This window comes from Cyprinus carpio, chromosome A1 (genome assembly GCF_018340385.1).
Source record: "Cyprinus carpio isolate SPL01 chromosome A1, ASM1834038v1, whole genome shotgun sequence".
In the NCBI taxonomy this organism is placed as follows: Eukaryota; Metazoa; Chordata; class Actinopteri; order Cypriniformes; family Cyprinidae; genus Cyprinus; species Cyprinus carpio.
Window position 1 is genome coordinate 22,877,196 of NC_056572.1, and position 24,701 is coordinate 22,901,896.

The 24,701-nt window shown below is 37.0% G+C and overlaps 1 pseudogene; it reads left to right on the top strand.

Moving 5' to 3' along the window:
* Nucleotides 1–18,368: 18,368 nt before the first annotated feature.
* Nucleotides 18,369–24,701, top strand: LOC109068438 (annotated as a pseudogene).

Below are 24,701 nucleotides of genomic sequence, written 5' to 3' on the forward strand. Positions count from 1 at the left end.
TTGGCGACAGAATGTCTGAGTGAGGCGAGAGTAAGCTGCACGTGAATGTGAAATCTGGGAAAACACTGCGAGCTGTGAGTGCGTTTCAAGAAGTGTGCGGAATTATAAAATAGTTCTATTATGTCAGAAAGTCGTCGTATATTAACAATATATATATATTTTATCTTGTAATTGTAAACGATCATCATTAGGCCTATAGTTAGTCTATTGCTTATTTTTGCTTTTATTTTTGTTGATTTGTGCCCTGCAAGGGTCATATTAAATAAGCTGCAGCTTACTTATTTTCACTTTATTTATTTGCATAGCTTCTTATCAGACATTATTTTTACATAAGTAACTGCACTGGATTCATTTTCATATCACCAATTGTTTTCTTCAATGTAAAATAGTAACAATTTGCATGTAAGATGCACTGAGACGAACAACATGCTAAAACATGATTATAAATTCATATCTAGCAGCTGTGCAGTGTAGGCTATTTAAATTATGCAATTGTTTTATAAAAATGGACTAGACAGTGACTAATGTATTTTCAAACACTGATGAATGTCTTACGAAAATTTTTATGCTTAACAACATACACCTAGGTTTAAGAATAAAGTTGCCTTCTAATGAGCAAGCAAACTACAATGCTCATCTTGTCTCCCACTGGGCTGCTGTCAGGTGCACTTTCATTTTGAGTCTTAACAGTATCACCCACTGCTGAGGAGGGAAGAGAGGTCGGAGGAGGGCCACTGAGCCTTCATTCACCCTCATCACAACTGAAGCAACTATCAGCTTATTGAAGAACAGTATTGTACAAAATGTAAAGTTCTACCTGAAGAAACACTCTCTAAATCAGTGGTATTTTCATTTCTGTTTTGGGGAGCCAAGCTATGCGCTTGCTTACATATGCGACTCAGTTGTGCTTGGTGCCATCAGCGGTCTTTGGCACAGCACTGGTGTTTTCAGTAATGCTAAGCATGATGGCAAAGAATCAGGCAGCTCGCATTTCAAACAGGCGCCTCCATTGACACCATGCTCCTGCTCTTCTAGAAATAATGTCTGGAGTGGTAATATTTAAATACTGTCTCCAAGGGCTTTTTTATATATCCTGCAAAATAGCGTATGCTATGGACTATAAGGCCACCTGCATAAGTACATGTTAATTTTATGCTTGAGGTAGTATGAAACATTGTGGAACAGCATTAAAGGAACATTCTGGGTTCAATGTTAAGCTCAATTAGACGGCATTTGTCACTAACTATTTGCCATGTGGCAACATTTATCATTTTAATTCAATTTAACTTCATGTACTAAAATAACTAAAAATGAAATACAAATAAATATAAACTAGACACACATACAGTAAAAATAATTATAATAATAATGTAACAAATTTAAATGGACATAATGAAACAATGAGTGTTTTAACTTTTACAGATTCACTTACATTGTTCTGTAAGCGGTAAGTGCCTCACTCTAACCCAGATTTAGCTTTTGCTTTGTTTATTTAAACAAAAGTATGGCCAAATCTAAATTAATTTTTTTGGTTATTGTGGTTTTTGAACCCATAATATGCCTTAATGTTGTTATTCCTTATATAACTTAAATACACTATAAAAATACACCTTCTTTCTCTGTGGTTTTGAGTTTCTAGAGAACACCTAGAAACTTCTAGAAAACACACTCTGGAGATAAGTGGGTTAAAAGATGAGAGAGCCCAGTGGCCTTGACAGCTGACCGTGCCTCCTACTTTCCTCTGTGATAGGAGGACAACTTTGGTGACTGGCATTTGTTCAAATGGACAATATGTTATTTGTAAATGGGTGGTGTGTAAAATGAAACTCCCCACCCTGGCGTGGCTAGGGTTAACCCCTCTCTCCACCATCAGCAATTCCTAATGTTTGCTAGGAGGGTGGTCTTCCATACCCCATGGTGGAGAGAGGAATAAGAGGACAATTGTGGGGCTTTGCATAAGGCTCAAGAGGCTGGAACAGCTGCCATGGTCACTTGGTGGAGGGCTTGCATACTGAAGACCACGCTAGTGTGAAGCATTTGCCAAGGTCGTCCTTGTCATTTGTGATAAAAAGCCCACTGATTTTGGTTTTTTAAACACATGGTATATTGTTGGAATCCAAGGAAACTGGTTAACACACCTTACACTGAAAAAATGCTTGTGTTTTTTACTGAAAAAAAAATGTAAAAAGGCTTTGTTAAAAACCTGTTAATTGGTGAACATTTTAAATGGTTGAATATTGTGTTATATGTAATTTTACTGTAAAATAGTGTCACATTTAGGGTTTTGGCAAAAGGGGAATCACAGCAGTATATCACCATTTGCCAGTCATACATATCAATTCCAGTTATAAGTAACAGTGGAAATATCAATGATTATCAATATAGGTATATTATACTCAATAACAAAACAAAACAAAAAATAAATTAATAAACAAAAAAATTAAATTGTACTAGTAAAAACACAATACCTGGCAAAATTTTGATGCATTTCAGCATTCCAAATGAAAATGAATTTAGACAGCAAAAATCACTATTGTCACTACTTTCTATAGTGTATGGTAACAGATAAAAAAATTTTAAGAGTAATTTAAAGGCATCTTGAGACACATATGCGGTCTGCTCTGATAGCTCATATTGTTTATTTAGTAGTTCAAGAAGATCTGTATCAGTTAATTAATCCTTGTTTAGTTGCTGACATGCAAATATGCAAAATTACACACATAACTTTTTTTCTTATAGCTCCTGGCAGTATTCAAATGTCTCCTTTAACTCTCTCTCTCTCTCTCTCTCTCTCTCTCTCTCTCTCTCTCTCTCTCTCTCTCTCTCTCTCTCTCAATATATATATAAATAACAAAAAAAAAAAAACACACACACACACACACACACACACACAAACTCAACTGAGCAGTTGACATTTGTCCTCATTCTGAGTTTTAATGATGGTCTTTTTGCAGGAATAATGACATGACGGAATCCCCAGGTTAATTTCTCAATCAGTTAATTGACTTTCCTGGGACCACAAGAGCCCAGACAGAACATATAAACTCTACACATGAGCAATGTCTTAATATTTTAGAATAATAAAAAGACAAAATATTATCTCACATAATTAATACCTCTAAAAGGCTATACACGTGAATAAAACACCTAAAGGAACTGTTCACCCAAAAATGAAAATTTGCTGAAAATATACTCACCCCCAAGCCATCCAAGGATGATTTACTGTAACTTCAAATTTGGTTAAAATACTTCCTCCAGTGAAAAAGACATTTAGAAATATTTACAAGCGAAAACAGCCCAAAACAGTTTTTGGTGTTGGTGATGCTATTGTTTGCATGTTCAGCAAATATAACTCCTGCATTACATCATGCACCTTTGAAGATGGAATGATATTTTTATTCCATATGTTCCTTCATTCCTATGTTCATCATTGTAAGGTCATTTCTCATGAGACGAGAGCTGTGGTGCTGCATCCCTCTGGAGATATTGTAAGCGATAGTACTCTGACATCATACTTTCCTGTGGCGTATTCAAAACGGAGTTCTGTGTGGTGAAAATAGCTCTAGCTGTAAACAAAGCTTCCATGTCTGATTTGCTTTTCTTAGAAAGGAATAACAGTATGCACTATAATCCCAAAGAAAACATATAGGAGGGAAAACTACAACTGCTAGCAAGAAAATAACACAATGAAGCTTATATTACAACAAAAGCCAGATCCACCCTAAACTCATTTACATCTGCAAACCATGTTAAACACATAAAAGACTCATACAATGCAAATCTGTGAGCTATCAGCTTGAGTTAAAAACACCATCCCACCAGGCCATTCAAAATATGTAGTGTAATATGCTAAATATAGAAAAAAAATCTAAGCATAGAAACCACAACTTGAAAGTACGAATAAGGCTTTTAGGATTTGTGAGCAGTACACAAGACATTGTGTGTAATGATGTCATCCCCATTGCTTCATTGATCGTCGCTGCCATGGCTACAACAGTGCTGTAACTGTAGCAGCGGTAGGTCAAAGGTTACAAAGATAGCACAGCAATTGAATTTATGGGAGGGCTTTATGGTAGGTATCAGGTTTTCTCATTCACCCCCACACCACTTTGTTGATTCTCAAGCTGTCTTTCCTTTCCAGTCCTCCTCACTCTCTCCCTCCTTCATCCAGTCAGTGGTGATTAACCACAAGACCCGACCAGCTTACCTTTCTGATGATAACCTCTGCCCTATGCAGATTTCTGTTTGCAAACCTTTATGCAGGAATGTTTTTGACCACACAACACTGATACACTAAATATGATAAACATTCAGATATCACTAAAAACATATTTGAAAGGAATAGTTCCTAAAATGTTTCTTTATGGGAACAGATTTGGAGAAATGTAGCATTACATCACTTGCTCACCAATGGATTCTCTGCAGTGAATGGGTGCCGTCAGTTCATACAGCTGATAAAAGCATCAACAAGTAATCCACATGACTCCAGTTTATCAATTAACGTCTTGTGAAGTGAAAAGCTGAGTGTTTGTATGAAACAAAATCAAGACAGATTAAAGATGCATAGATCTATTTCATGTCTACCCTACATGTATCTTTTTTCTGAGCTTACACAACTTTCAAACCTTGCTCTCTTATAGAATAGTATTGATGATACCTTCATATATATATACAGGTCCTTCTAAAAAAATTAGCATATTGTGATAAAAGTTCATTGTTTTCCATAATGTAATGATAAAATTAAACTTTCATATATTTTAGATTCATTGCACACCAACTGAAATATTTCAGGTCTTTTATTGTTTTAATACTGATGATTTTGGCATACAGCTCATGAAAACCCAAAATTCCTATCTCAAAAAATTAGCATATCATGAAAAGGTTCTCTAAACGAGCTATTAACCTAATCATCTGAATCAACGAATTAACTCTAAACACCTGCAAAAGATTCCTGAGGCTTTTAAAAACTCAGCCTGGTTCATTACTCAAAACCGCAATCATGGGTACGTATAGAAGGCCATCATTGACACCCTCAAGCGAGAGGGTAAGACACATAAAGAAATTTCTGAACGAATAGGCTGTTCCCAGAGTGCTGTATCAAGGCACCTCAGTGGGAAGTCTGTGGGAAGGAAAAAGTGTGGCAAAAAACGCTGCACAACGAGAAGAGGTGACCGGACCCTGAGGAAGATTGTGGAGAAGGACCGATTCCAGACCTTGGGGGACCTGCGGAAGCAGTGGACTGAGTCTGGAGTAGAAACATCCAGAGCCACCGTGCACAGGTGTGTGCTTTTGAACCAGAAAACAGCGGCAGAAGCGCCTGACCTGGGCTACAGAGAAGCAGCACTGGACTGTTGCTCAGTGGTCCAAAGTACTATTTTCGGATGAAAGCAAATTTTGCATGTCATTCGGAAATCAGGGTGCCAGAGTCTGTAGGAAGACTGGGGAGAAGGAAATGCCAAAATGCCTGAAGTCCAGTGTCAAGTACCCACAGTCAGTGATGGTCTGGGGTGCCATGTCAGCTGCTGGTGTTGGTCCACTGTGTTTTATCAAAGGCAGGGTCAATGCAGCTAGCTATCAGGAGATTTTGGAGCACTTCATGCCTCCATCTGCTGAAAAGCTTTATGGAGATGAAGATTTCGTTTTTCAGCACGACCTGGCACCTGCTCACAGTGCCAAAACCACTGGTAAATGGTTTTACTGACCATGGTATTACTGTGCTTAACTGGCCTGCCAACTCTCCTGACCTGAACCCTATAGAGAATCTGTGGGATATTGTGAAGAGAAAGTTGAGAGACGCAAGACCCAACACTCTGGATGAGCTTAAGGCCGCTATCGAAGCATCCTGGGCCTCCATAACACCTCAGCAGTGCAACAGGCTGACTGCCTCCATGCCATGCCGCATTGAAGCAGTCATTTCTGCAAAAGGATTCCCGACCAAGTATTGAGTGCATAACTGAACATAATTATTTGAAGGTTGACTTTTTTGTATTAAAAACACTTTTCTTTTATTGGTCGGATGAAATATGCTAATTTTTTGAGATAGGAATTTTGGGTTTTCATGAGCTGTATGCCAAAATCATCAGTATTAAAACCATAAAAGACCTGAAATATTTCAGTTGGTGTGCAATGAATCTAAAATATATGAAAGTTTAATTTTATCATTACATTATGGAAAATAATGAACTTTTATCAAAATATGCTAATTTTTTGAGAAGGACCTGTATATAAGTTCTACTTTAAGCAACCTCAACAGTCTCATTTTTCAGACAAAAAAGCTTTCCTCTCGTATGAAAACAACCATCTTTATTAGATGCTTTTCTTAATCATATAAAACGTTTAATAAAACATTTAGCAAGTCTTGAATATTTATATGAAGATTTTGAGTTAACACTACATCCATCTCTGTATAAATACAGAATATAAAGAGGATCACATCCATCAAAAACTAGGGACAAAACTTTATCTTTTATCCTAGAGGGTATATCTTGGGGAAAACGATCACAAAAACAAATATTGTTTGTTGATTTATTGTAAAATGGAAAAATTGGACATGGCTTGAGGGGGGAAAACAGGAGGGAAATCACTGGTTCACTTCTTGGTGCTTCGGCTGAGATTCTCATCTGGCATTATCATCAGTGTGTGTTTGCTGAGGTGATGGGTGAACGTTACAGTGATGAAGTAATGTCTGTTAAGATGAAGAACGTAAGTTATGGAATGACACAACAGTCCCTCTCACAACTTCTGCTTAATCTGGCGGCCCAAGCTGTTAAGGTTTCTCAACTCTGACCCTCGAGGTACACTGTACTGAAGAGTTTATCTCCAACCCAGAAGAAACGCACATGCCTGTAACTTTCTACTAATCCTGAAGAACTTGATTAACTTGTTCAGGTGTGTTTAAATACTGTTGGAACTAAGCACAACGGACCTTGAGGTTAAGAAAAAAAAAAAAAAAAAACTCCTGTAGTCCAATGGGGAGTCCAACTGCCATCTTGAAATTTTATGATATGAGGTTGGAGTAGTCAGTGGTTGTGTTAAATGGTTATTCCAGCTGGCCAGTAAGAAAATGTTATTGACCACCAATTTATGAGAAGGAGTAACAAATCTTATTAAACAGACTGACGTTTGAGTATTACTTTGTTTTTGTTTTATTAATTTTCAGTAGTCAATGAAATTGTACTGCTTGAGCTGAAAGAGCTGAACAGCAGTAAAGTGCCTCTATTGTGTGTTCGTTCTGGTATCTATGCTTTTATCCGTTCTCAAATATTGTCTTGAGATGTGAGATCCCAGAATTGTCCCAAACATTATACTTTGAGACTTCAGTGCAGTACCCCAATGCTCAAACTCAGCACTGCCCCCTGAAGTCCACAGGGGTACAAAGCAGTCTCATTATTTAAATGAACCTGATGCATTTATGAAGACTCACCAACAGATGGAGCTAGTGACACGTCAAAAATGTCATGGTTAAGGAGGCTAAAACACAATTGATGTGTTAATCTGATGTAGACCCCTTATTTAACTGGAGTCTTCATCATTTTAATCAGATTTGTCAAAAGTGGAAGTAATTTTTTGTAACGAGTGAAAGGTAAAAAGTAACTTAAGTTAACTTACAGTATGTTTCAACTATTTTTTTTTTACTGCTTCTAAATAATTGAGATCATATTAATGTATTTTTATAGTAGCATGGGATCAGATGTTATTAACTCTGTCCTCAAAAACGAAATATTTATTATTTGAAACTTGAACTTGTCTTATGATTAGAATGCTTATGCTAACAGTGTCCATTGGTATAACACAACACTCTTTCATGTGACAAACAGAGAAGTTAGATATAAAGACTTTACTGTAATGCAGATTTTTGATAATAATATTTAGCAGGTGTTGACTAATGTTGTCATTGAACAGGTGACAATATAACAATATGTTTTTTAAAAAATCAAATTTTTGTTACCATATACCCAAATGAGAGAGAGAGAGAGAGAGAGAGAGAGAGAGAGCAATAACCCAAGATTTCTCTAAAAAAGAAGAAATTGAAACTATGCATACAAATTTGTAAAAGCATCTTAAACGTAAACAGAGCAACCCCAAACATTTCGTGCAGAGCTGAATTAGCATAATATCCATTATCAATTAGTATTAAAAAAAGAGCTCTGAAATTCTACCAGCACATCAAATGCAGTGAGCCAAGCTCATACCAGGCTCAAGCTCTGCAGTGGAGCGCCCGTTTACAGCTAGTGCTGAAACTACACCCAAACCAGCACAGCACAATCTGGCCCAACCAAATTATACAATAACAAAAACAAAATTACAAAAGAAGATGGAGCTCTATTTACACCTGAAAAGAGATTATAAATCAGCAGAATTCCTGAGCTGTGTAAGAGCACAAATTGAGAAAGACACTAACAAAGTAAGACTGAGTGATCACTGACTGGCTGTAGAGCGAGGACAGCACAGACAGAGATGGCAGCCCCGAGAACAGAGACTGTGTTCACTGTGCTCACAGAAAAAGGTGGAAACAGAGGAACATTTCCTACTGCATTGTGATTATTATCACAACCTTAGAGCTGCATATTTCACTACATTCCAAGAAATACAACTAAATTTTATGGCATTACAAAATGCAGAAAAATCAAGTCATATTTTAGGAGAAAACTCCATGATTGCCACAGCAGCAAAATATGTATCAGCATGTCACACACTAAGTGAGTCAGTGTTTCTGCCACGTTTCAAATCAACATGCACTTTCAACATCACATCTTGGTAACTTGTGTATCATCTAGAATTCCAAGTTTCACACTTCACTTACAGATTTACTTGGTCATTCATGTGCTTAGAATTGGTAATTACAGTATTTCGGACTCCACTTGAAGAGCGCATTGGCCTGAACCAGCTAATCAAGGTGTTCAGAAAGTAGGAAAGTAATAGCTAAAGTGTGATGGAGAAGGGTTGGAACTGACGTCTGCAGGAAGACAACCCTTCAGGAGACATAAAAGAACATTTTAATGGAAACTTTACTAAATTATGAAACAAACAAAACATATAATGCTACAGTTCATTTCTGAATGTGTGTAGATGTTTCCTTCTGGAGTTTTTTTTTTTCCAGTCATTCTGGGGAAGGAATAATAAACCTCTGAGACCTCCATGACAGGGAGATCTGCTACCTTGTCAGCTTCAACAGGAAATGCCAAGACACTTTTAAAAGTAACTTTCGAGGTGGAGAACCACTGGGGCAAAATTGGCAGGAACTTCTGCGGTATCCATATTACAAACCTCTGATGAGATGGATGGAGTGGCCAAAACAAGAATCTCTTGGAATGGAGTGCCAAGCTGTAAAGCCATTCTAAGCTGTAAAAATGAGAAAAAACCCAGCAAGATGGCCATCCAAAAAGTCGAAGAGATTCTCACAGGGTGAGGGGTACTGCAAGACCACAACATAATGGTAGAGGAGCTCCTGCCAGTCCAGCAGCTCAGTGATGTGGGGTGAGCTGGGACCCTTATTGGCAAGGCCTGTCAGGCTGATTTCCAGGGGAATGGGTTTGGGATGATCAGGCTAGAGGTAAAGACCGTTTTTATTATGTTTAGACAGAAGTGGTTTCCTCAAATTGTTTGAGGATTGTTTGAGGAACCATTTGAGGAAACCACTACTGTCTAACCATAATAAAAACGGTCTTTAAAAAAAATATTTTCAGTCTGTGATTAAAGTTATTATAACATTTAAAACAGAGACTGAGATGAGATAACAGAGAGAGTGCAGCGTATATTTACAATTTTGACGTTTTCCATTTTCCTTGCAAATTTCAGTGTCGCCTGATCAACAAATAAATAAGAATTAGTTAAAATGAACATGTCCCACCACTCAAGTCATTAATCCTCAACAGACATTAACAGAAATTTTATTTTAAAAAACACTGCCGTCAGTCACTTTCACGACCTCGGCAGCATTGGTGATAATGTTACAGCTTATTTGGAGAACCGGTGAGATACTGAAGGTTTCCCTTTTTAATCAATCTGTCCAAATGAAGACAGAACCTGAACCACAGATGGGCTTAAGATGATAAACAGACGGTTTAAGGAAACTTGGTGACCTTTGGTGATGTTTTCTATTCCAGATTTTCAGTTTGTTTACATGTCTTGTCTGATTAAGTGAACACGCTGTCATTTCTGTGATCTGATTGATCTCCCGCTCCCATATAATTTACAATTTACCATGGTAAGTAACTATAGTTTTTGCCAAAATATCCTGGTTTCTACAGTTTTTGTTATCACTGTAAAATTATCATGAACTAATTGGGTATTTTCATATTGTAAAAAGCTTTCAGAATCGATCATTTTGTTTAATCTCTGTATTTCTCAGTAAATACACGTATCCTATGTTTTTAAGATAATAATACAGTATTTGATATGTTTGATAAAGTATTATATAGCATCAAAAGTAGTTATTTTCATCAACAACAACAACAACAACAAAAAAAGCATCACATATCTGTCATCCTAACATTTTGGCCTAAAAAGTTTCACATCACAGGTCAATTAAAAAATAAATAAAAAATTGTTATACTGTAAAACTAAAAAAAAAAAAAAAAAAAAAAAATCATAAGCCTAATGAGTCACTGCTTATTTTAGGCTAAATTTGCACCCCTGTAATTTATTTCAGAATGTTATAATTTTTTGCCTGTTTATTTCAAGAAAAGAATAATTTTTAGTCAATAAGTAAGTGTTTAAACTTTACTTTGCAAATTTTGGTTACAGTATTATAAATTATATTGGTTACAGTATTACATATATATATATATATATATATATATATATATGTGTGTGTGTGTGTGTGTGTGTGTGTGTGTGTAAATACAGAATTATATAGTGTATGTATATTAAGACATTGTATGTATATTAAGACATTAAAAAATGTCTCTGAATCAAAAGATTGTGAACCACTGCTATAGAACATTATGTTTTATATTATAGGTGATTCTTATGTTGTAAATTTTTGTTTGTTTGTGAAAGTTTTGCTGAGAGTGGATTAAATAGAATTTTGAAAAAGGGAATCAAAAGAAGAATTATTGAGATGGCTGCCTTGGTGGTGGTTACAAAATCAGACGGTGAATTGGTTGTTCCAGCACGGAGGATACAGGCAGAATACAGAAGTGCCCTGAAGTTACTCCGAAAGAAGTCCAAAGTCTGGAAACCAAAGGTTTATAATCATGCTTTACATTCACAACCTGCTCATAGTCTACAACAAAATAATTGTAATTATTTTTGTAATTTTTTTTTTTTTTTAGTGAAATATAATATGACCATCAGATCTGCAAAGGTCAATCTTGTTAAAAGGAAATGGCCATCAAAGAATCTAAAACAACTGGTTTTAGCTATTTTTAGAACATACAGACAGCAGTTTTTAGTAGATGTTAGAGGGAAAAATTTTGGGAAAATTCACATATACTGTACACTACCATTCAAATGTTTGGGGTCAGTGAGATTTTTATTTTTTTAAAGAAAATAATATTTTTATTCAGCATTAAATCGATCAAAAGTGACAGTAAAGTATTTTACATGGTCACAAAAGATCTCTATTTCAAATAAATGCTGTTCTTTTGAACTTTCTGTTCATTAAAAGAATATATATATGTTTTTCCACAACTATATTCAACATATAATAAGAAATGTTTATTGAGCAGCAAATCAGTATATTAGAATGATCTCTGAAGGATCTGGAGTAATGATGCTGAAAATAAAGCTTTCCTATCAAATAAATAAATTACATTTTAAAATATTCAAATTTAATATTTCACAATATTGCTATTTTTACTGTATTTTTAATCAAAGAATAGCAGCCTTGGTGACTGCAAGAGACGTCTTTCAAAAACGTTTGACAAATCTTACTGACCCAAACCTTTCCCGTTGTGTATTTATAGCCCTTTCCTTATTTTAAAATGTCTCTTCCTTCCCCTTCCTCCAATGTAAGAACTGCTTCCATGTTTTATTTATGTATGTATATGTAAATGTATGTGTATTTATATATCTTCATTCTCTGTTCAAAAGAGTCATCCTGGCCAGCAGAGTAGTCTGTTGTCTTTTCCCATCATGCTCTGCTCTGCGTTGTCAAGTCTTTCCTTTTTGTCCCCTCACCCCCAGTATTAATTTTACCCGCAGGGCACAGAGCCAGCATAGGCAGCCCTTTGAATGGCCAAATGCTGCCTCATGCATTTTACTCATTGGAGGCCACCCACATGGATGAAAACTGCTAAAGCCTTTGTCTCCTCTCACCAGCATGATTTCTGAGCTGCATCCCTGTACTAGAGAATGTGACGGTCATATTGATTTTTTTCGTCCTCCCTGAAAACTCTAGCAAATAGGTCTTTCACTGAAAACGAGGATGAAGTGACGTGTGTGGGCGAACACCCTTTATATTTCCACATTCTGGCTGCTTCCATTCTCTCTGTTCATTTCTTGTTTTTATCTTTCTTTAGCCCTCCACATCTACACCAACACGTTTTATGTGCTTTCTCTCTCTTTCCTATGTGTGGTCAGGTGGTCCGCATACAGTATCTTCTCAGATGGGGCAGGGTGTGCCTGAGCTGTGGGATACCATGCTACAGTTCCGGGATGCAATGCTGAGCAGCGGGAAGCTCAGAGTCTGGCGGCAAACTGGGTGAAGGTGTGGTTGTGGAATCTGATCCAGGAGAACACGCTACAAAACTTCCAGCAACATCCAGCGGTGCATGCCGAGCTCCCGGAGCTGGAACGAAGGGTCACGTGTGGAGATATCTCACCCGGCCTTGCTGCTGACCTCCTTCTGGAAGTTTTCTCCACCATACAGTGAAGGAATGCCGTTTCATGGTAAACTATAAGCCCAGGCTTATTGGAAATATACAATAGAAAGATTGAGTCTTACAACATTTTATTTCTTATTATTGTGTTTTATCTGGTTTTAAAGCATTTTAATAACTGATGACATTTGATGATTATTATAGGTGAGATATCCGTTTCTGTATTATCTTGCACAGATGGTAAAATTGTATTTAAAGAAAAGAAAATTAAATGATTAAAAACTATCACAACCCATGACTTCAAAAATCTTAAAATCCATAAAACAACACCAACCAATAATTAATTTTATTTATTTATTTATTTATTTATTTATTTATTTATTTATTTATTTATTTATTTATTTACTTGCCTGAAAACATTTACACTGATCTTATGAAATAAATAGATTTATTTTAAAAAAATAATAATATATAAACACACTCTTGTTGGAAAACAATAGCTTTCAGTGGAAAACATTACTGTTTGATTTTTACTTTCCTGCAATCATTTGAACTGATCCCATAAAATAAATTCAATAAAATATAATGCAGTAACTTTTATCTTTATAAAGTAATATACTATAAAAATGTATATATTTTTTTCAATTACCATATTTTTCATTTTCTTTACCATTCTTTTTCAATTTTTTTTTTTTCAAAGCTATATCTAAACACTTTTGTGATATGGTGACACTTTTGTGAAAAGATTTTGTTGAAAGTTTTGTTGGAAAAAAAATGACATTTGGTGGAAAACATTACTGTTAATTTTATATATACAGTGGGTACGGAAAGTATTCAGACCCCCTTACATTTTTCACTCTTTGTTATATTGCAGGCATTTGCTAAAATCATTTAAGTTCATTTTTTTCCTCATTAATGTACTCACAGCACCCCATATTGACAGGAAAACACAGAATTGTTGACATTTTTGCAGATTTATTTAAAAAGAAAAACTGAAATATCACATGGTACTAAGTATTCAGACCCTTTGCTGAGACACTCATATATTTAACTCAGGTGCTGTCCATTTCTTCTGATCATCCTTGAGATGGTTCTACACCTTCATTTGAGTCCGGCTGTGTTTGATTATACTGATTGGACTTGATTAGGAAAGCCACACACCTGTCTATATAAGACCTTACAGCTCACAGTGCATAACAGAGCAAATGAGAATCATGAGGTCAAAGGAACTGCCTGAAGAGCTCAGAGACAGAATTGTGGCAAGGAACAGATCTGGCCAAGGTTACAAAAAAATTTCTGCTGCACTTAAGGTTCCTAAGAGCACAGTGGCCTCCATAATCCTTAAATGGAAGACGTTTGGAACGACCAGAACCCTTCCTAAAGCTGGCCGTCTGGCCAAACTGAGCTATCGGGGGAGAAGAGCCTTGGTGAGAGAGGTAAAGAAGAACCCAAAGATCACTGGCTGAGTTCCAGAGATACAGTCAGGAGATGGGAGAAAGTTGTAGAAAGTCAGCCATCACTACAGCCCTCCACCAGTCTGGGCTTTATGGCAGAGTGGCCCAACGGAAGCCTCTCCTCAGTACAAGACACATGAAAGCCTGCATGGAGTTTGCTAAAAAACAGAGAAATAAGATTCTCTGGTCTGAAGAGCCAAGATAGAACTTTTTGGCCTTAATTTTAAGTGGTATGTGTGGAGAAAACCAGGCACTGCTCATCACCTGTCCAATACAGTCCCAACAATGAAGCATGGTGGTGGCAGCATCATGCTGTGGGGGTGTTTTTCAGCTGCAGGGACAGGACGACTGGTTGCAATCGAGGGAAAGTTGAATGCGGCCAAGTACAGGGATATCCTGGATGAAAAGCTTCTCCAGAGTGCTCAGGACCTCAGACTGGGCCGAAGGTTCACCTTCCAACAAGACAATGACCCTAAGCACACATCTAAAATAACGAAGGAGTGGCTTCACAACAACTCCGTGACTGTTCTTGAATGGCCCAGCCAGAGCCCTGACTTAAACCCAATTGAGCATCTCTGGAGAGACATGAAAATGGCTGTCCACCAACGTTTACCATCCAACCTGACAGAACTGGAGAGGATCTGCAAGGAGGAATGGCAGAGGATCCCCAAATCCAGGTGTGAAAAACTTGTTGCATCTTTCCCAAAAAGACTCATGGCTGTTTTAGATCAAAAGGATGCTTCTACTAAATACTGAGCAAAGGGTCTGAATACTTAGGACCATGTGATATTTCAGTGTTTTTCTGTGTTTTTCTGTCAGTATGGGGTGCTGTGAGTACATTAATGAGGAAAAAAATGAATGAATTTAGCAAATGACTGCAATATAACAAAGAGTGAAAAATTTAAGGGGGTCTGAATACTTTCTGTTCCCACTGTGTGTGTGTGTATATATATATATATATTACACACATACTCTGTTTTAGTCATCTTGAGAATGTTATACTGATAACATGATAAAATGGCTATTTATGTGTTCTTCGGGGGGGGGACTCCTTTGAAAAATGGAAGATTCCGTTTCAAATGACCTGTGACCTTTCAAACAGTATATTGCTTTATATTCATGTATTTTTAAATAGAAATCCTATATACTGTACACAGATGCTATGTAAACTACTAACTGTTATTTTAACCCTTTACTGTTGTATACTGTTGTGATAAATGTTTCCATGTGAAAAAAAGCAATGCGCTGATGTTCACCTGTGTTTTGTCTTGGGGTGTTTGTTCCAAGTCACCCATAACCAGAACATACTTTTTTTTCTACAGTTATATTCTCTGCAAGCCTGCAAATGATATTGCTGATCTTACATCAGAGCTACATTAGATGAATTTAAATGAGCTCATACAGTAGAGTGTTTTCCAGTAGTTGATGTTCTCTGAGGCTGACACTAGATGGACCTGTAGACCTGGAGAGATCTTTGTCCATTATGTAAATATGCTCCTCTGCATGCCACTGCTGTTTGTCTCAGCCTACAATAGTGTGCTGCTGGGCTGCCCCTTACAGAATCTGCTGACTGCGATTCCAGTCCTGCTCATTCCTTTCTTGATGGTGTATCACAACTGAGATTTACAAACTCTTAAGAGAGCACGCCATGTTAAACATTGGCATGTTTAAACCAAGCATTGTTCTGTTTCAATAAATCCCAAGTTCATGTGACCTCCTCTCATCGCTTTTGTTCTGCACGCTGTGTGCGTTTGCGTATAGACACGTTCTGTCTCCTGTGCACATGCTTTCTAGTCATTATGCCTTGTGCTTCTGTCTTATGACTCAGACTGGAATGCTTTGTGAATACTGATGAACTCCAAAGACCTGAGGGCCGCCCTCTCCATCAATCACGAATAAAAGCTCTTGGCCTTTCTCTGTAAACAGATACGTTAGATCTGAGCATCTGGACTGTAGAGCCCAGAAGTATTGTTTGTCTGGAGGAAACCTTCTTCAGACTATAATATCATATTGCATCAGCCTAAACAGTGCTGAAATACACATTTAACTTTTTGAAAGATTAGATTTGTGTGAGAACATGCAGGACCAAGGTCTCTTATTGGAGACTGGAGGCACTTAATGTTTGGAAATCTTAATCTTCTGCACATCTCGACAAGTAAATTAGGGCTGCACATCTTCATTTTCAAAAAAAATAAATAAATAGATAAAAAAATTAAGTTATAAAAATACAATACTGTGCAAAAGTTTGTGGTTTGTAAGATTTAGCTCAACAAGGCTCCATTTATTTGATCAAATGTAAAAACTGAGAAATATTACAAATTAAATTACTGTTTATATTTGAATATATTTTAAACTGTATCCTGAGATGGCAAAGCTACATTTTCAGCTGCCATTACTCATATCATAAAGCCACGTTTTTTTTCTGGGATCAGGCATTCACAGCCATGCATGCTGAAATAATGTTAGCATTTAAATAAAAAAGAATAACAAACTAAACAATGAGATGCTACTCTATTTAGACTTTATTTAAAAGAAATGTAGCCTTAGCCCACCTATAAAGCAACAGTTCTTTGTAGAGTCTGCTGCGTTTGTGCTATTTTCCTCCCTTACATCTACACTCACAAGCACATGTGCTCGGGTGGCTGCCACGCCATCTCTCTAGAGACTGATGAGTGTGTAAGGCATTTCCTTAAGGATGTGAGCTCGACTGCTGCAAAACGATCCTATGAGTGACAAACTAATGGGACAAGCCTGGAAGTGTGGAAGGGAGTCATACAAACTCCGGTTGGCACACTTAGACTAGACTGGTAGTCCTTTCAGCTGTAACTAAAGTGATTTTAGCCCTGTTATGATAAGCCTTTTGTAATCCCAGTGGCCAAATCTGCAAATTACAGTATCATTAGGGTGTTATACTGTTGCAGAATAAGCATTATATTTACAGTACCTTAAAGTGATAGTTCACCCAAAAATTAAATTAAATTAAAAATTCCAAGTCTGACATTGAACCCCACTGACTTCCCATTGGACTTCATGGAACGGACAAAAAACGCTGAGATATTTCTGTGTTCTACAGACAAGGAAATGTCATATAGGTTTGAAATGACATGAGTATAGTATTTTATTTTATTTATTTATTTTTTTTAGTGATTTATCCCTTTAAGAGTTTTATTTTTAAATGTTAAGGTATGACAAATGAAAAATATAATATTACAGATTTTTGTGTGTGCAAACATACAGCTCTCTAGGCTTTTGAAAAGAAAATGTCTGCTTCAGAAATAAGAGAAGAGGAATTATTCAACTGATCTGTGGTAATAAATTTAAGTGATTATTCTTAGCAACTATCTTTGGATAACTCAATGAAAAGCAGGCTGCTACTAGTCTTCACTTAATGAATTCCATCTGGTCTCTGTCCTAAACTCAGGGTTTGATCGGGCCATGGTCCCACTGGTTATACTATTGCCTCCACAATGCTGATGTCAAAATCAACCTCTTCAGATACAAATGTATTTCCTGGCAGCACCGAGTGGCTGTTTTCTGCCTCCACCCTTAAGCGGTAACTCAGCATGGCTTGTGTTCTTGATGGTAATGGAGTGTCTCGAGATGGCAGGCAAACTCTCCTCAGGCCTCTAAACTCAATCCTTTTTAAACCCGGGTCTAATTGCTCGCTTTGCCAGCCGAAGTGAATTCAGCTGCTGGCTGACTGTGAGCCCAACAGTCCCTTTAGAGCACAATGTAATAACATCATAGATTTACAGAAATTAAAAATTTAAACAAAAGACAGCAATGTGGCATCTCGCCTGTCAAAGAGGCCAGCGGCCTTCATACTCATGCATGCCATAGTTTGCAGAGAAAATAAAACTGGACTAGCATTTTTATATATATAAGGAAATTCAAAAAAGCAGCAACAGCATGGAACTAATCAGTTCATACTTGTCCGAATTAGCAACAGTAACTAAGGGGGGCGGGGCTTACCGATAGGTCAATTAGCATTGTCCAGCCATGGATTCCCTAGAGCAGGAGTGGCCAACTGATCGACTGTCCTGCAAAGTTTAGCTCCAATCCTAATCAAACACACCTGAAGCACCTAATTAAGGTCTTCTCACTTAAAAATTAAAGGCAGGTGTGTTTGATTAGGGTTGGAGCTAAACTTTGCAGGACAGTTGATCACCAGGAGCAGGGTTGGGCACCCCCGCCCTAGAGGATTTCCTTGCTGAGTTCTGAATTTTGTTTAAAATAAAAATTGCATACAATCACGACTCAAACGAGAATTACGATCAGTTTTCAGTTGGTTTTGACAATTCATTGAAAAGATTTGGCTCAAAAGAAGGATTCGTTCATGAATCAGATTATCGCTACAGAGCAGGCCAATCAGCCACACCTGGAGATGGATTAATTAAAACACTACCAGTCGGTGACATAGCTACAGTCTTTCCCAATTTCATAAGTGCAACATGCTTTTGTTGAGAGCAGATAACTTTTCCTCATACTCACTTTGTTCTCTTTTCCATTTTCTCAATAGACTTTTGAAAAATGTTGTCATGTCTTTTGGTGTCACAGATGCTGAACCCTAAAGGGATAGAGAAATTATGTTATACTGACAATCAGCAGAGTACAAAATAACTCTGTTTCATTAACGGGCGGCTCTTATGTTTCCTTCCACAGCTCTCTTCGATGAAACTGATTGTCCCTTATTTCGATGGGGACGATGCAATCGACCTTGTTTGTACAATCACGGCAAAGACGATACGTCTGGCGTGATGACTACAGCGGGTAAATGTCATGATTCATTGTTGTTTTAAATGAAGGTTTGAAATCTGTGCGTTTTGCGATGGTTGAATTGGTGCGTTGTTGTCTCGACCCTTATATAATTTAATAAGTAAAAAGTTAATGGCACGAAATGTGCGCAAATCAAAGTCAATCAATCAAAAATCAATCAATAATTAGAGTTTTAATAGTTGTAAATCATGTAATATGCTACTTTCTGACGCAGTTGAGTCATCACGTAAAATAATTGCTGAATAACTAGCCGAAAGAACCGAATCCATGAAATGAATGGGATTTTTAGGTCTAAGCTCCATGCATATTTCCAAAAAGGGTTTTATGTCAATACATGACCTCAATTAATTTTCAATGTATTTTATTACACTGAAACTTTGATAAAATTAGCTTTTTTCTATTCGCTCATCAAAATAGTTTTCTTACCTGAATATTCTACATTTCCCAACACACGCATGAAGTTGTTCAAATTCATAGACAAATAGCTGAAAAACATAACAATTGTGCACTAAAGAGCATTATGATTTTGGGGTTTTATTTGTAAAACCTTTACTCTGCTTCACATTTAGATCTTGGAGATCCTGAAGCCACTTCTGCCAATGGAGCCTCTCACACCACTGAGGACAATTACGCTTGCCTTGAGGAATTGGAGAGGATCAACAAAGAAATAAAGGCAGTAAAGAGTGAGGTGGAGAAAGAACAAAAAAGACTGTCTTGATATCAGACATCGCAGTCCCTCATACAGACAGATAGTGCAGGTCTTTGCTCTGAGAAATATTTGAGAACCACCAAAGCTAAAGACCTGAATGGAAACCATTTGAGAAAAAAAAAAAAAAAAAAAAAAAAACCTGTTTCCACAACCAGTGGTCTTAAGTATGTGGTTGATTGTGCCAGACCCAAGACTGATTTGGAATATGACCCTTGTTCCAATTTCTCAGCAGACTTCCTATCTAGCAGCTCAGTAGACAGTAAGCTAAGGTCAACCGATAAAGTGGATACTGAACATAACCTGAAGAATAACCGAACAGGAAAAAAATTTCAGCTTCTGTCCTCTCATTTTGATGACTCTGACAATGAAGGTACTTTGGTCATTGAAATTCCACCTTCAGCAAAAGATCAGGGAAAACATGGGACCAAACAGAAAGTCAAGAGTGTACCACATTTACCTGAGGGGAATTGTGCAAGTAATAATGATCATCTTGCAAATGACCAAACAAAACCCAGGCAGCACAAGGAAAACTTATTTTCTGATGGACTTGAGTCATGAAATTGTGTGTGTGTGACCAAGAGAAAGAAAGGACCTCAGTGAAACCGGTGATGATCCCACAAGAACAAGAGTCTTCTGAAGGAGAACTTGTCATTGATGCGTCTCCTCTAGAAAATGAACATACATTTTCAAAGCAGTTTGGAACTACAACTAAGGATCTACCCAGATTATGCTCTATTAGCAATGCCCCTGCTGAGCATGATAAAGAGCCTAATAAAGGCCCCTTAAATAAACTGATAATGATGGCAAAGCACTCCGTTAAAAAAAAAAAAAAAAAAAACACCTTTTCTGGAGGATCTAACAGAAGAACCTGTGGCTGAACCAGTTAACTCTACAAATCTCAATATGGAAGCATTTGTTACACACAAAGAGGAAAACGTTCACAACATGGAGAATGTCTTGGATGACATTTCTACTTGTCCAGACAATCTGGGGAGTGAGAGGATCAAATGCAATCAAGATGTTAAGATGCTTCCTGTAAGTTCTGTTTATGGAGATGAATATATTTCCTCACAATCTCCTGCGGTTGTTGTACAAGATGCAACTTTTGAGGCAGAGCCACAAATTGACATCTCAATTTATATTCAGAAGTCAGAAGTTATTTCTTCTAACAAGATTTCCCAAGAGCAAGCACTTCAGCAGTACTTCCCCATGTTCTCATCTCCGTCCTTTCCTACATCCTTACCTAAGGTAGAAGAGCACAGATGTGGTCCACACTCTCAAAACCTGTCTGAAAACTACTGGACAATTGTTCTAAAAAGTCCAGTTGAACCATTTGTTCAGAATATACCTGCATATGTTTCCGGGATTGATACGGGAACTGTTTCTGCACCAACAACTAGTCAACTAAACCTAAGAACAACTGTGGAGCAAAAACTATGTACATCAGCTGCATCATTCCCTGTTCCCTGTGACCTACCTGTTCTTTCACAGACCTTTGCACCTGCAGCATTGGCAGGAAGTAATAATGAATCCATTGTAGTTGACTCAATTTCTGATGAGGAGCTCAGGTACTCGGACCTAGATCTTTCAGAATCTGACCCAATGGAAGAGTTCTACAGAATCTTCATGGAAGCCAACCAAACTGAAGGTCCTGTGGTTCAGTGCAATGCACCTGTAAGTATTTGTCCATTATGTAACTTTCTCTTATGTAGATCTTCTGTTGTGTGGCCACACTACTGTTCAAAAGAAAGGAGTATTTTATTTATTTGGCCAAAAAAAAAAAAAAACTGTAAAAATAGTCATTTTTATGAAATTATTAGTTTAATTAACTTTTCTATTTAAATACGAATTTTCAACAGCCTTTACTCAGTCTTCAGTGTGACATGATCCTTTTGCTTAAGAAACATTTCTTATTGTTATAAGTGTTGAAAACAGTAGTGCTGCTTAATAATGTAATATTGAATTATATACATTTTTCTTTCAGGATTGAACAAAGTTCAAAATAACAGCAATGGAAATGTTTTGTAACATAAGGCCAATTCACATTGCACCAACAGATGCAGACAAACCACAACAGACATGTTCATCAGGTTTTGTTAGATCAGTGTGTTGTCATTGGTCAGCAAGTTGAATCAGGCTGTTGAATCAGGCTGTAGAATCTGTCTAAGAAGTGACATAATGTAGTCAGTTAGCTGTCAGCGTCTGAGCAGTGTGAATTGGCCTTCAATGTCACTTTTAGTCAATTTAATGTATTCTTGCTGAATATAGGTATTCATTTCTTTAAACTATTTAATGATTCATTTTGCCAAACTTTTGGAGAGTGAATGTAAAACCTTTTTTTTTTTTTTTTTTTTTTTTTTTAAGGGAGAATTATTAGAGACCCAGGAAACTGAGAAGGCCAATTCATCAGCCGTGTTAAAGAAAAGGGTGGCACATGTGGCAAAGTTTGAGATGATTTATCCTCTGAGTTAAAGTACAGCTGGGAAAGTTATTTAAAAATATGTTTTTTTTTTCAGTATTTGCTCTCAAAGGTTGTTCCAAAACAGTTTTTTTGTAGAACAACTACTGACAGAATACTGACAAAGTTGTTTTTGACTTTTTGAATTGTGCCATTACTTCTGTTTTATTTGTATTTTTAAGCCTGTGTTGGTATTATTCCGGTTGGTGCTGTTGTACAGCTGTGGGCAAACTTGCACCTTAACGTACCTGAAGGAAATTTTGCTTTACCTGTGACACTGATTCCAACCACAATGTCCATCCAACGGCCACCTCAGCCTGCTCCATCTGTTCAGCTTTCACAAACTCTACATCCTCCACAACCAGCCAACCACACACCAGCTAAGGTTTAATTCGCTCTACTAGTCTGTCTGTTGTTTTCTCTTGAGATCCTTTTTTACAAGCAAGTTTTCATTTGTCATGTGAATTTTGTGGTGTTAAGATAAAGATGTGTATCTTTTTTTGCGCTGTATAGGCTATGGGTGTCAAATGAAAAGCAAAAGTACGTCATGAGATTGGGGCAAAGGTGCCACATGATGTTCGTCAACACTACGTGAACCTCTTTGTGGAGGAGTTCCTGAAATCATTTGTGACTGTGCAAGATGCATTTGAGAAGGTCTGTTTAAAAAATAATGCATTATTTAATGCCCTCGTTACGTTTTGTAATGTGAGTTTTTCCAGCGTGTCCATTTCAATGCTCTAGGCTCTGGCAGAAGAAAAAATGTTTATGACCGCAGTATCAATAAGCTCAAGTATCAGAGCATAGCTGTCAATGCACTTAAGAGACTTAAAAGCCAAAACATCTTGCCTGCCAAAGGTGCGTCTGTTATGTTTATGCATGTCCATTTGTTCAAATTACAGCCACTTTTGTTTACTGCACTGCACACTCCTATCAGGTCACCCTCCTTATATGTACTTACAGCTCCCAGTGAGAGAGATCAGCATGAGTCTAGAGGCGATGTACCACTAAATACTCAAGCACTTCAGGGACCCGGTAAGAGCTGGCTCTCATTTCAGGGTCAAACTAGAGTGCTCACCTCTGTTGCTATAATTCTCTTTTTGTTTTTTAAGATGGAGTTTATTTTCATATTGTGCTGTTTATATGTAGTGGTAATTAAAAATAGATTTTTACATTTTTCTTAACCCCTGCTAAGTTGCTTTAGCGAGTTGCTTGCTTTATTTATTAACTATGTTGGGACTATACATGTGTACACTACCATTCAAAAATTTGTAATATTGTGAAATGATGACACATTTTTGACTTTACTGTCACTTTTGTTCAATTAAATGCATTCATGCTCTGTCTGTTGCTATTACTTTTTCCGATGTGTTTTTCTCTTACCATCTTTTCACATCTTCATAGCAGAATTTTTTTTTTTTTTACTTAATTTAGATTGAGTGTACATGAATATAAGTGTCTTGTTTTACCGTTGCAGGTGATTTGACACTTTGTGTAACTGAAGGAACATGTTCTATCTGAGGACATGTTGCGAGTAAACAACTTCTCTTTTAAACATAAGGATAAAGCTGATTTTGCTTTCCAGTATGGAGATACCAAGAAGGGCATAAGTGACTGTGAGTGTAGTGGTTCATACTCAAACATTGAGTTGTGGCTTTCCAGTTCATGTCACCGTAGGATATTGTTACGGTTACAATAATTTTTAATGTAAAGCAATATCTAACTTTTAATATAGATGAAGCTTTTAGGGTATAAAGCCTTTTAAATAATTAGGAATTCAATGGTAACAGCTTTGAAGAGAATCTGCTGTCGATGTGGAGCAACATTTTCTGTTGACAAAAGTGGAAAGCACACCCGTAGACAGGAGTGTAACTACCATTTTGGAAAAGTCATAGAGAATCGAGGTAAGAATGGCTTAGAGTGTCTCTAAAAGTTACATTTTTATTTCTGGTATCATCTCTGTATGTGTTCTCTCATAGTGCCAGTGGGTATTGAGATACGCTACAGTTGTTGTGAAAATGCAGTTGGGTCTCCTGGATGCCAAGTGTTCAATGTATTATGATTTGTGTTGGAATTATACTCATACAGTCATGCTTTGTTAGAGGGGCTGAAAACATTTCACCTGGTTTGTTTGCACTCCTTTATGCCACGATATTTCCTTGAACTGGGTTTTCAGTAGTGATCTTGTAGCATTTTACCAAGCCATTAACCTAATAATCCATTTTTGGTGACTTCAGTTGAAATGTTCACTGTTTACAGCTTCATGTCCATGACGCAGTAAGCCTTCAGGGCATTGTGAATGGTCTTCCTCAATCTTCAGTGGCCAAAACATGTCCAGGAGTCTGTGGTTTTGATACACAAACAGTAAGCCTTATGTTAATCATAATAAAAAAAGAACATATGTACATTCATGTGATGATATATTAATTTAAATGTGTTTTAACAGTGTTACACGACTCAAGGTCTGGAACTAGCAAGAGTGACTGTGGTCAACAGCAGTTTGCAAGTTGTCATCGACTCTTTTGTCAAGCCTGATAATGATG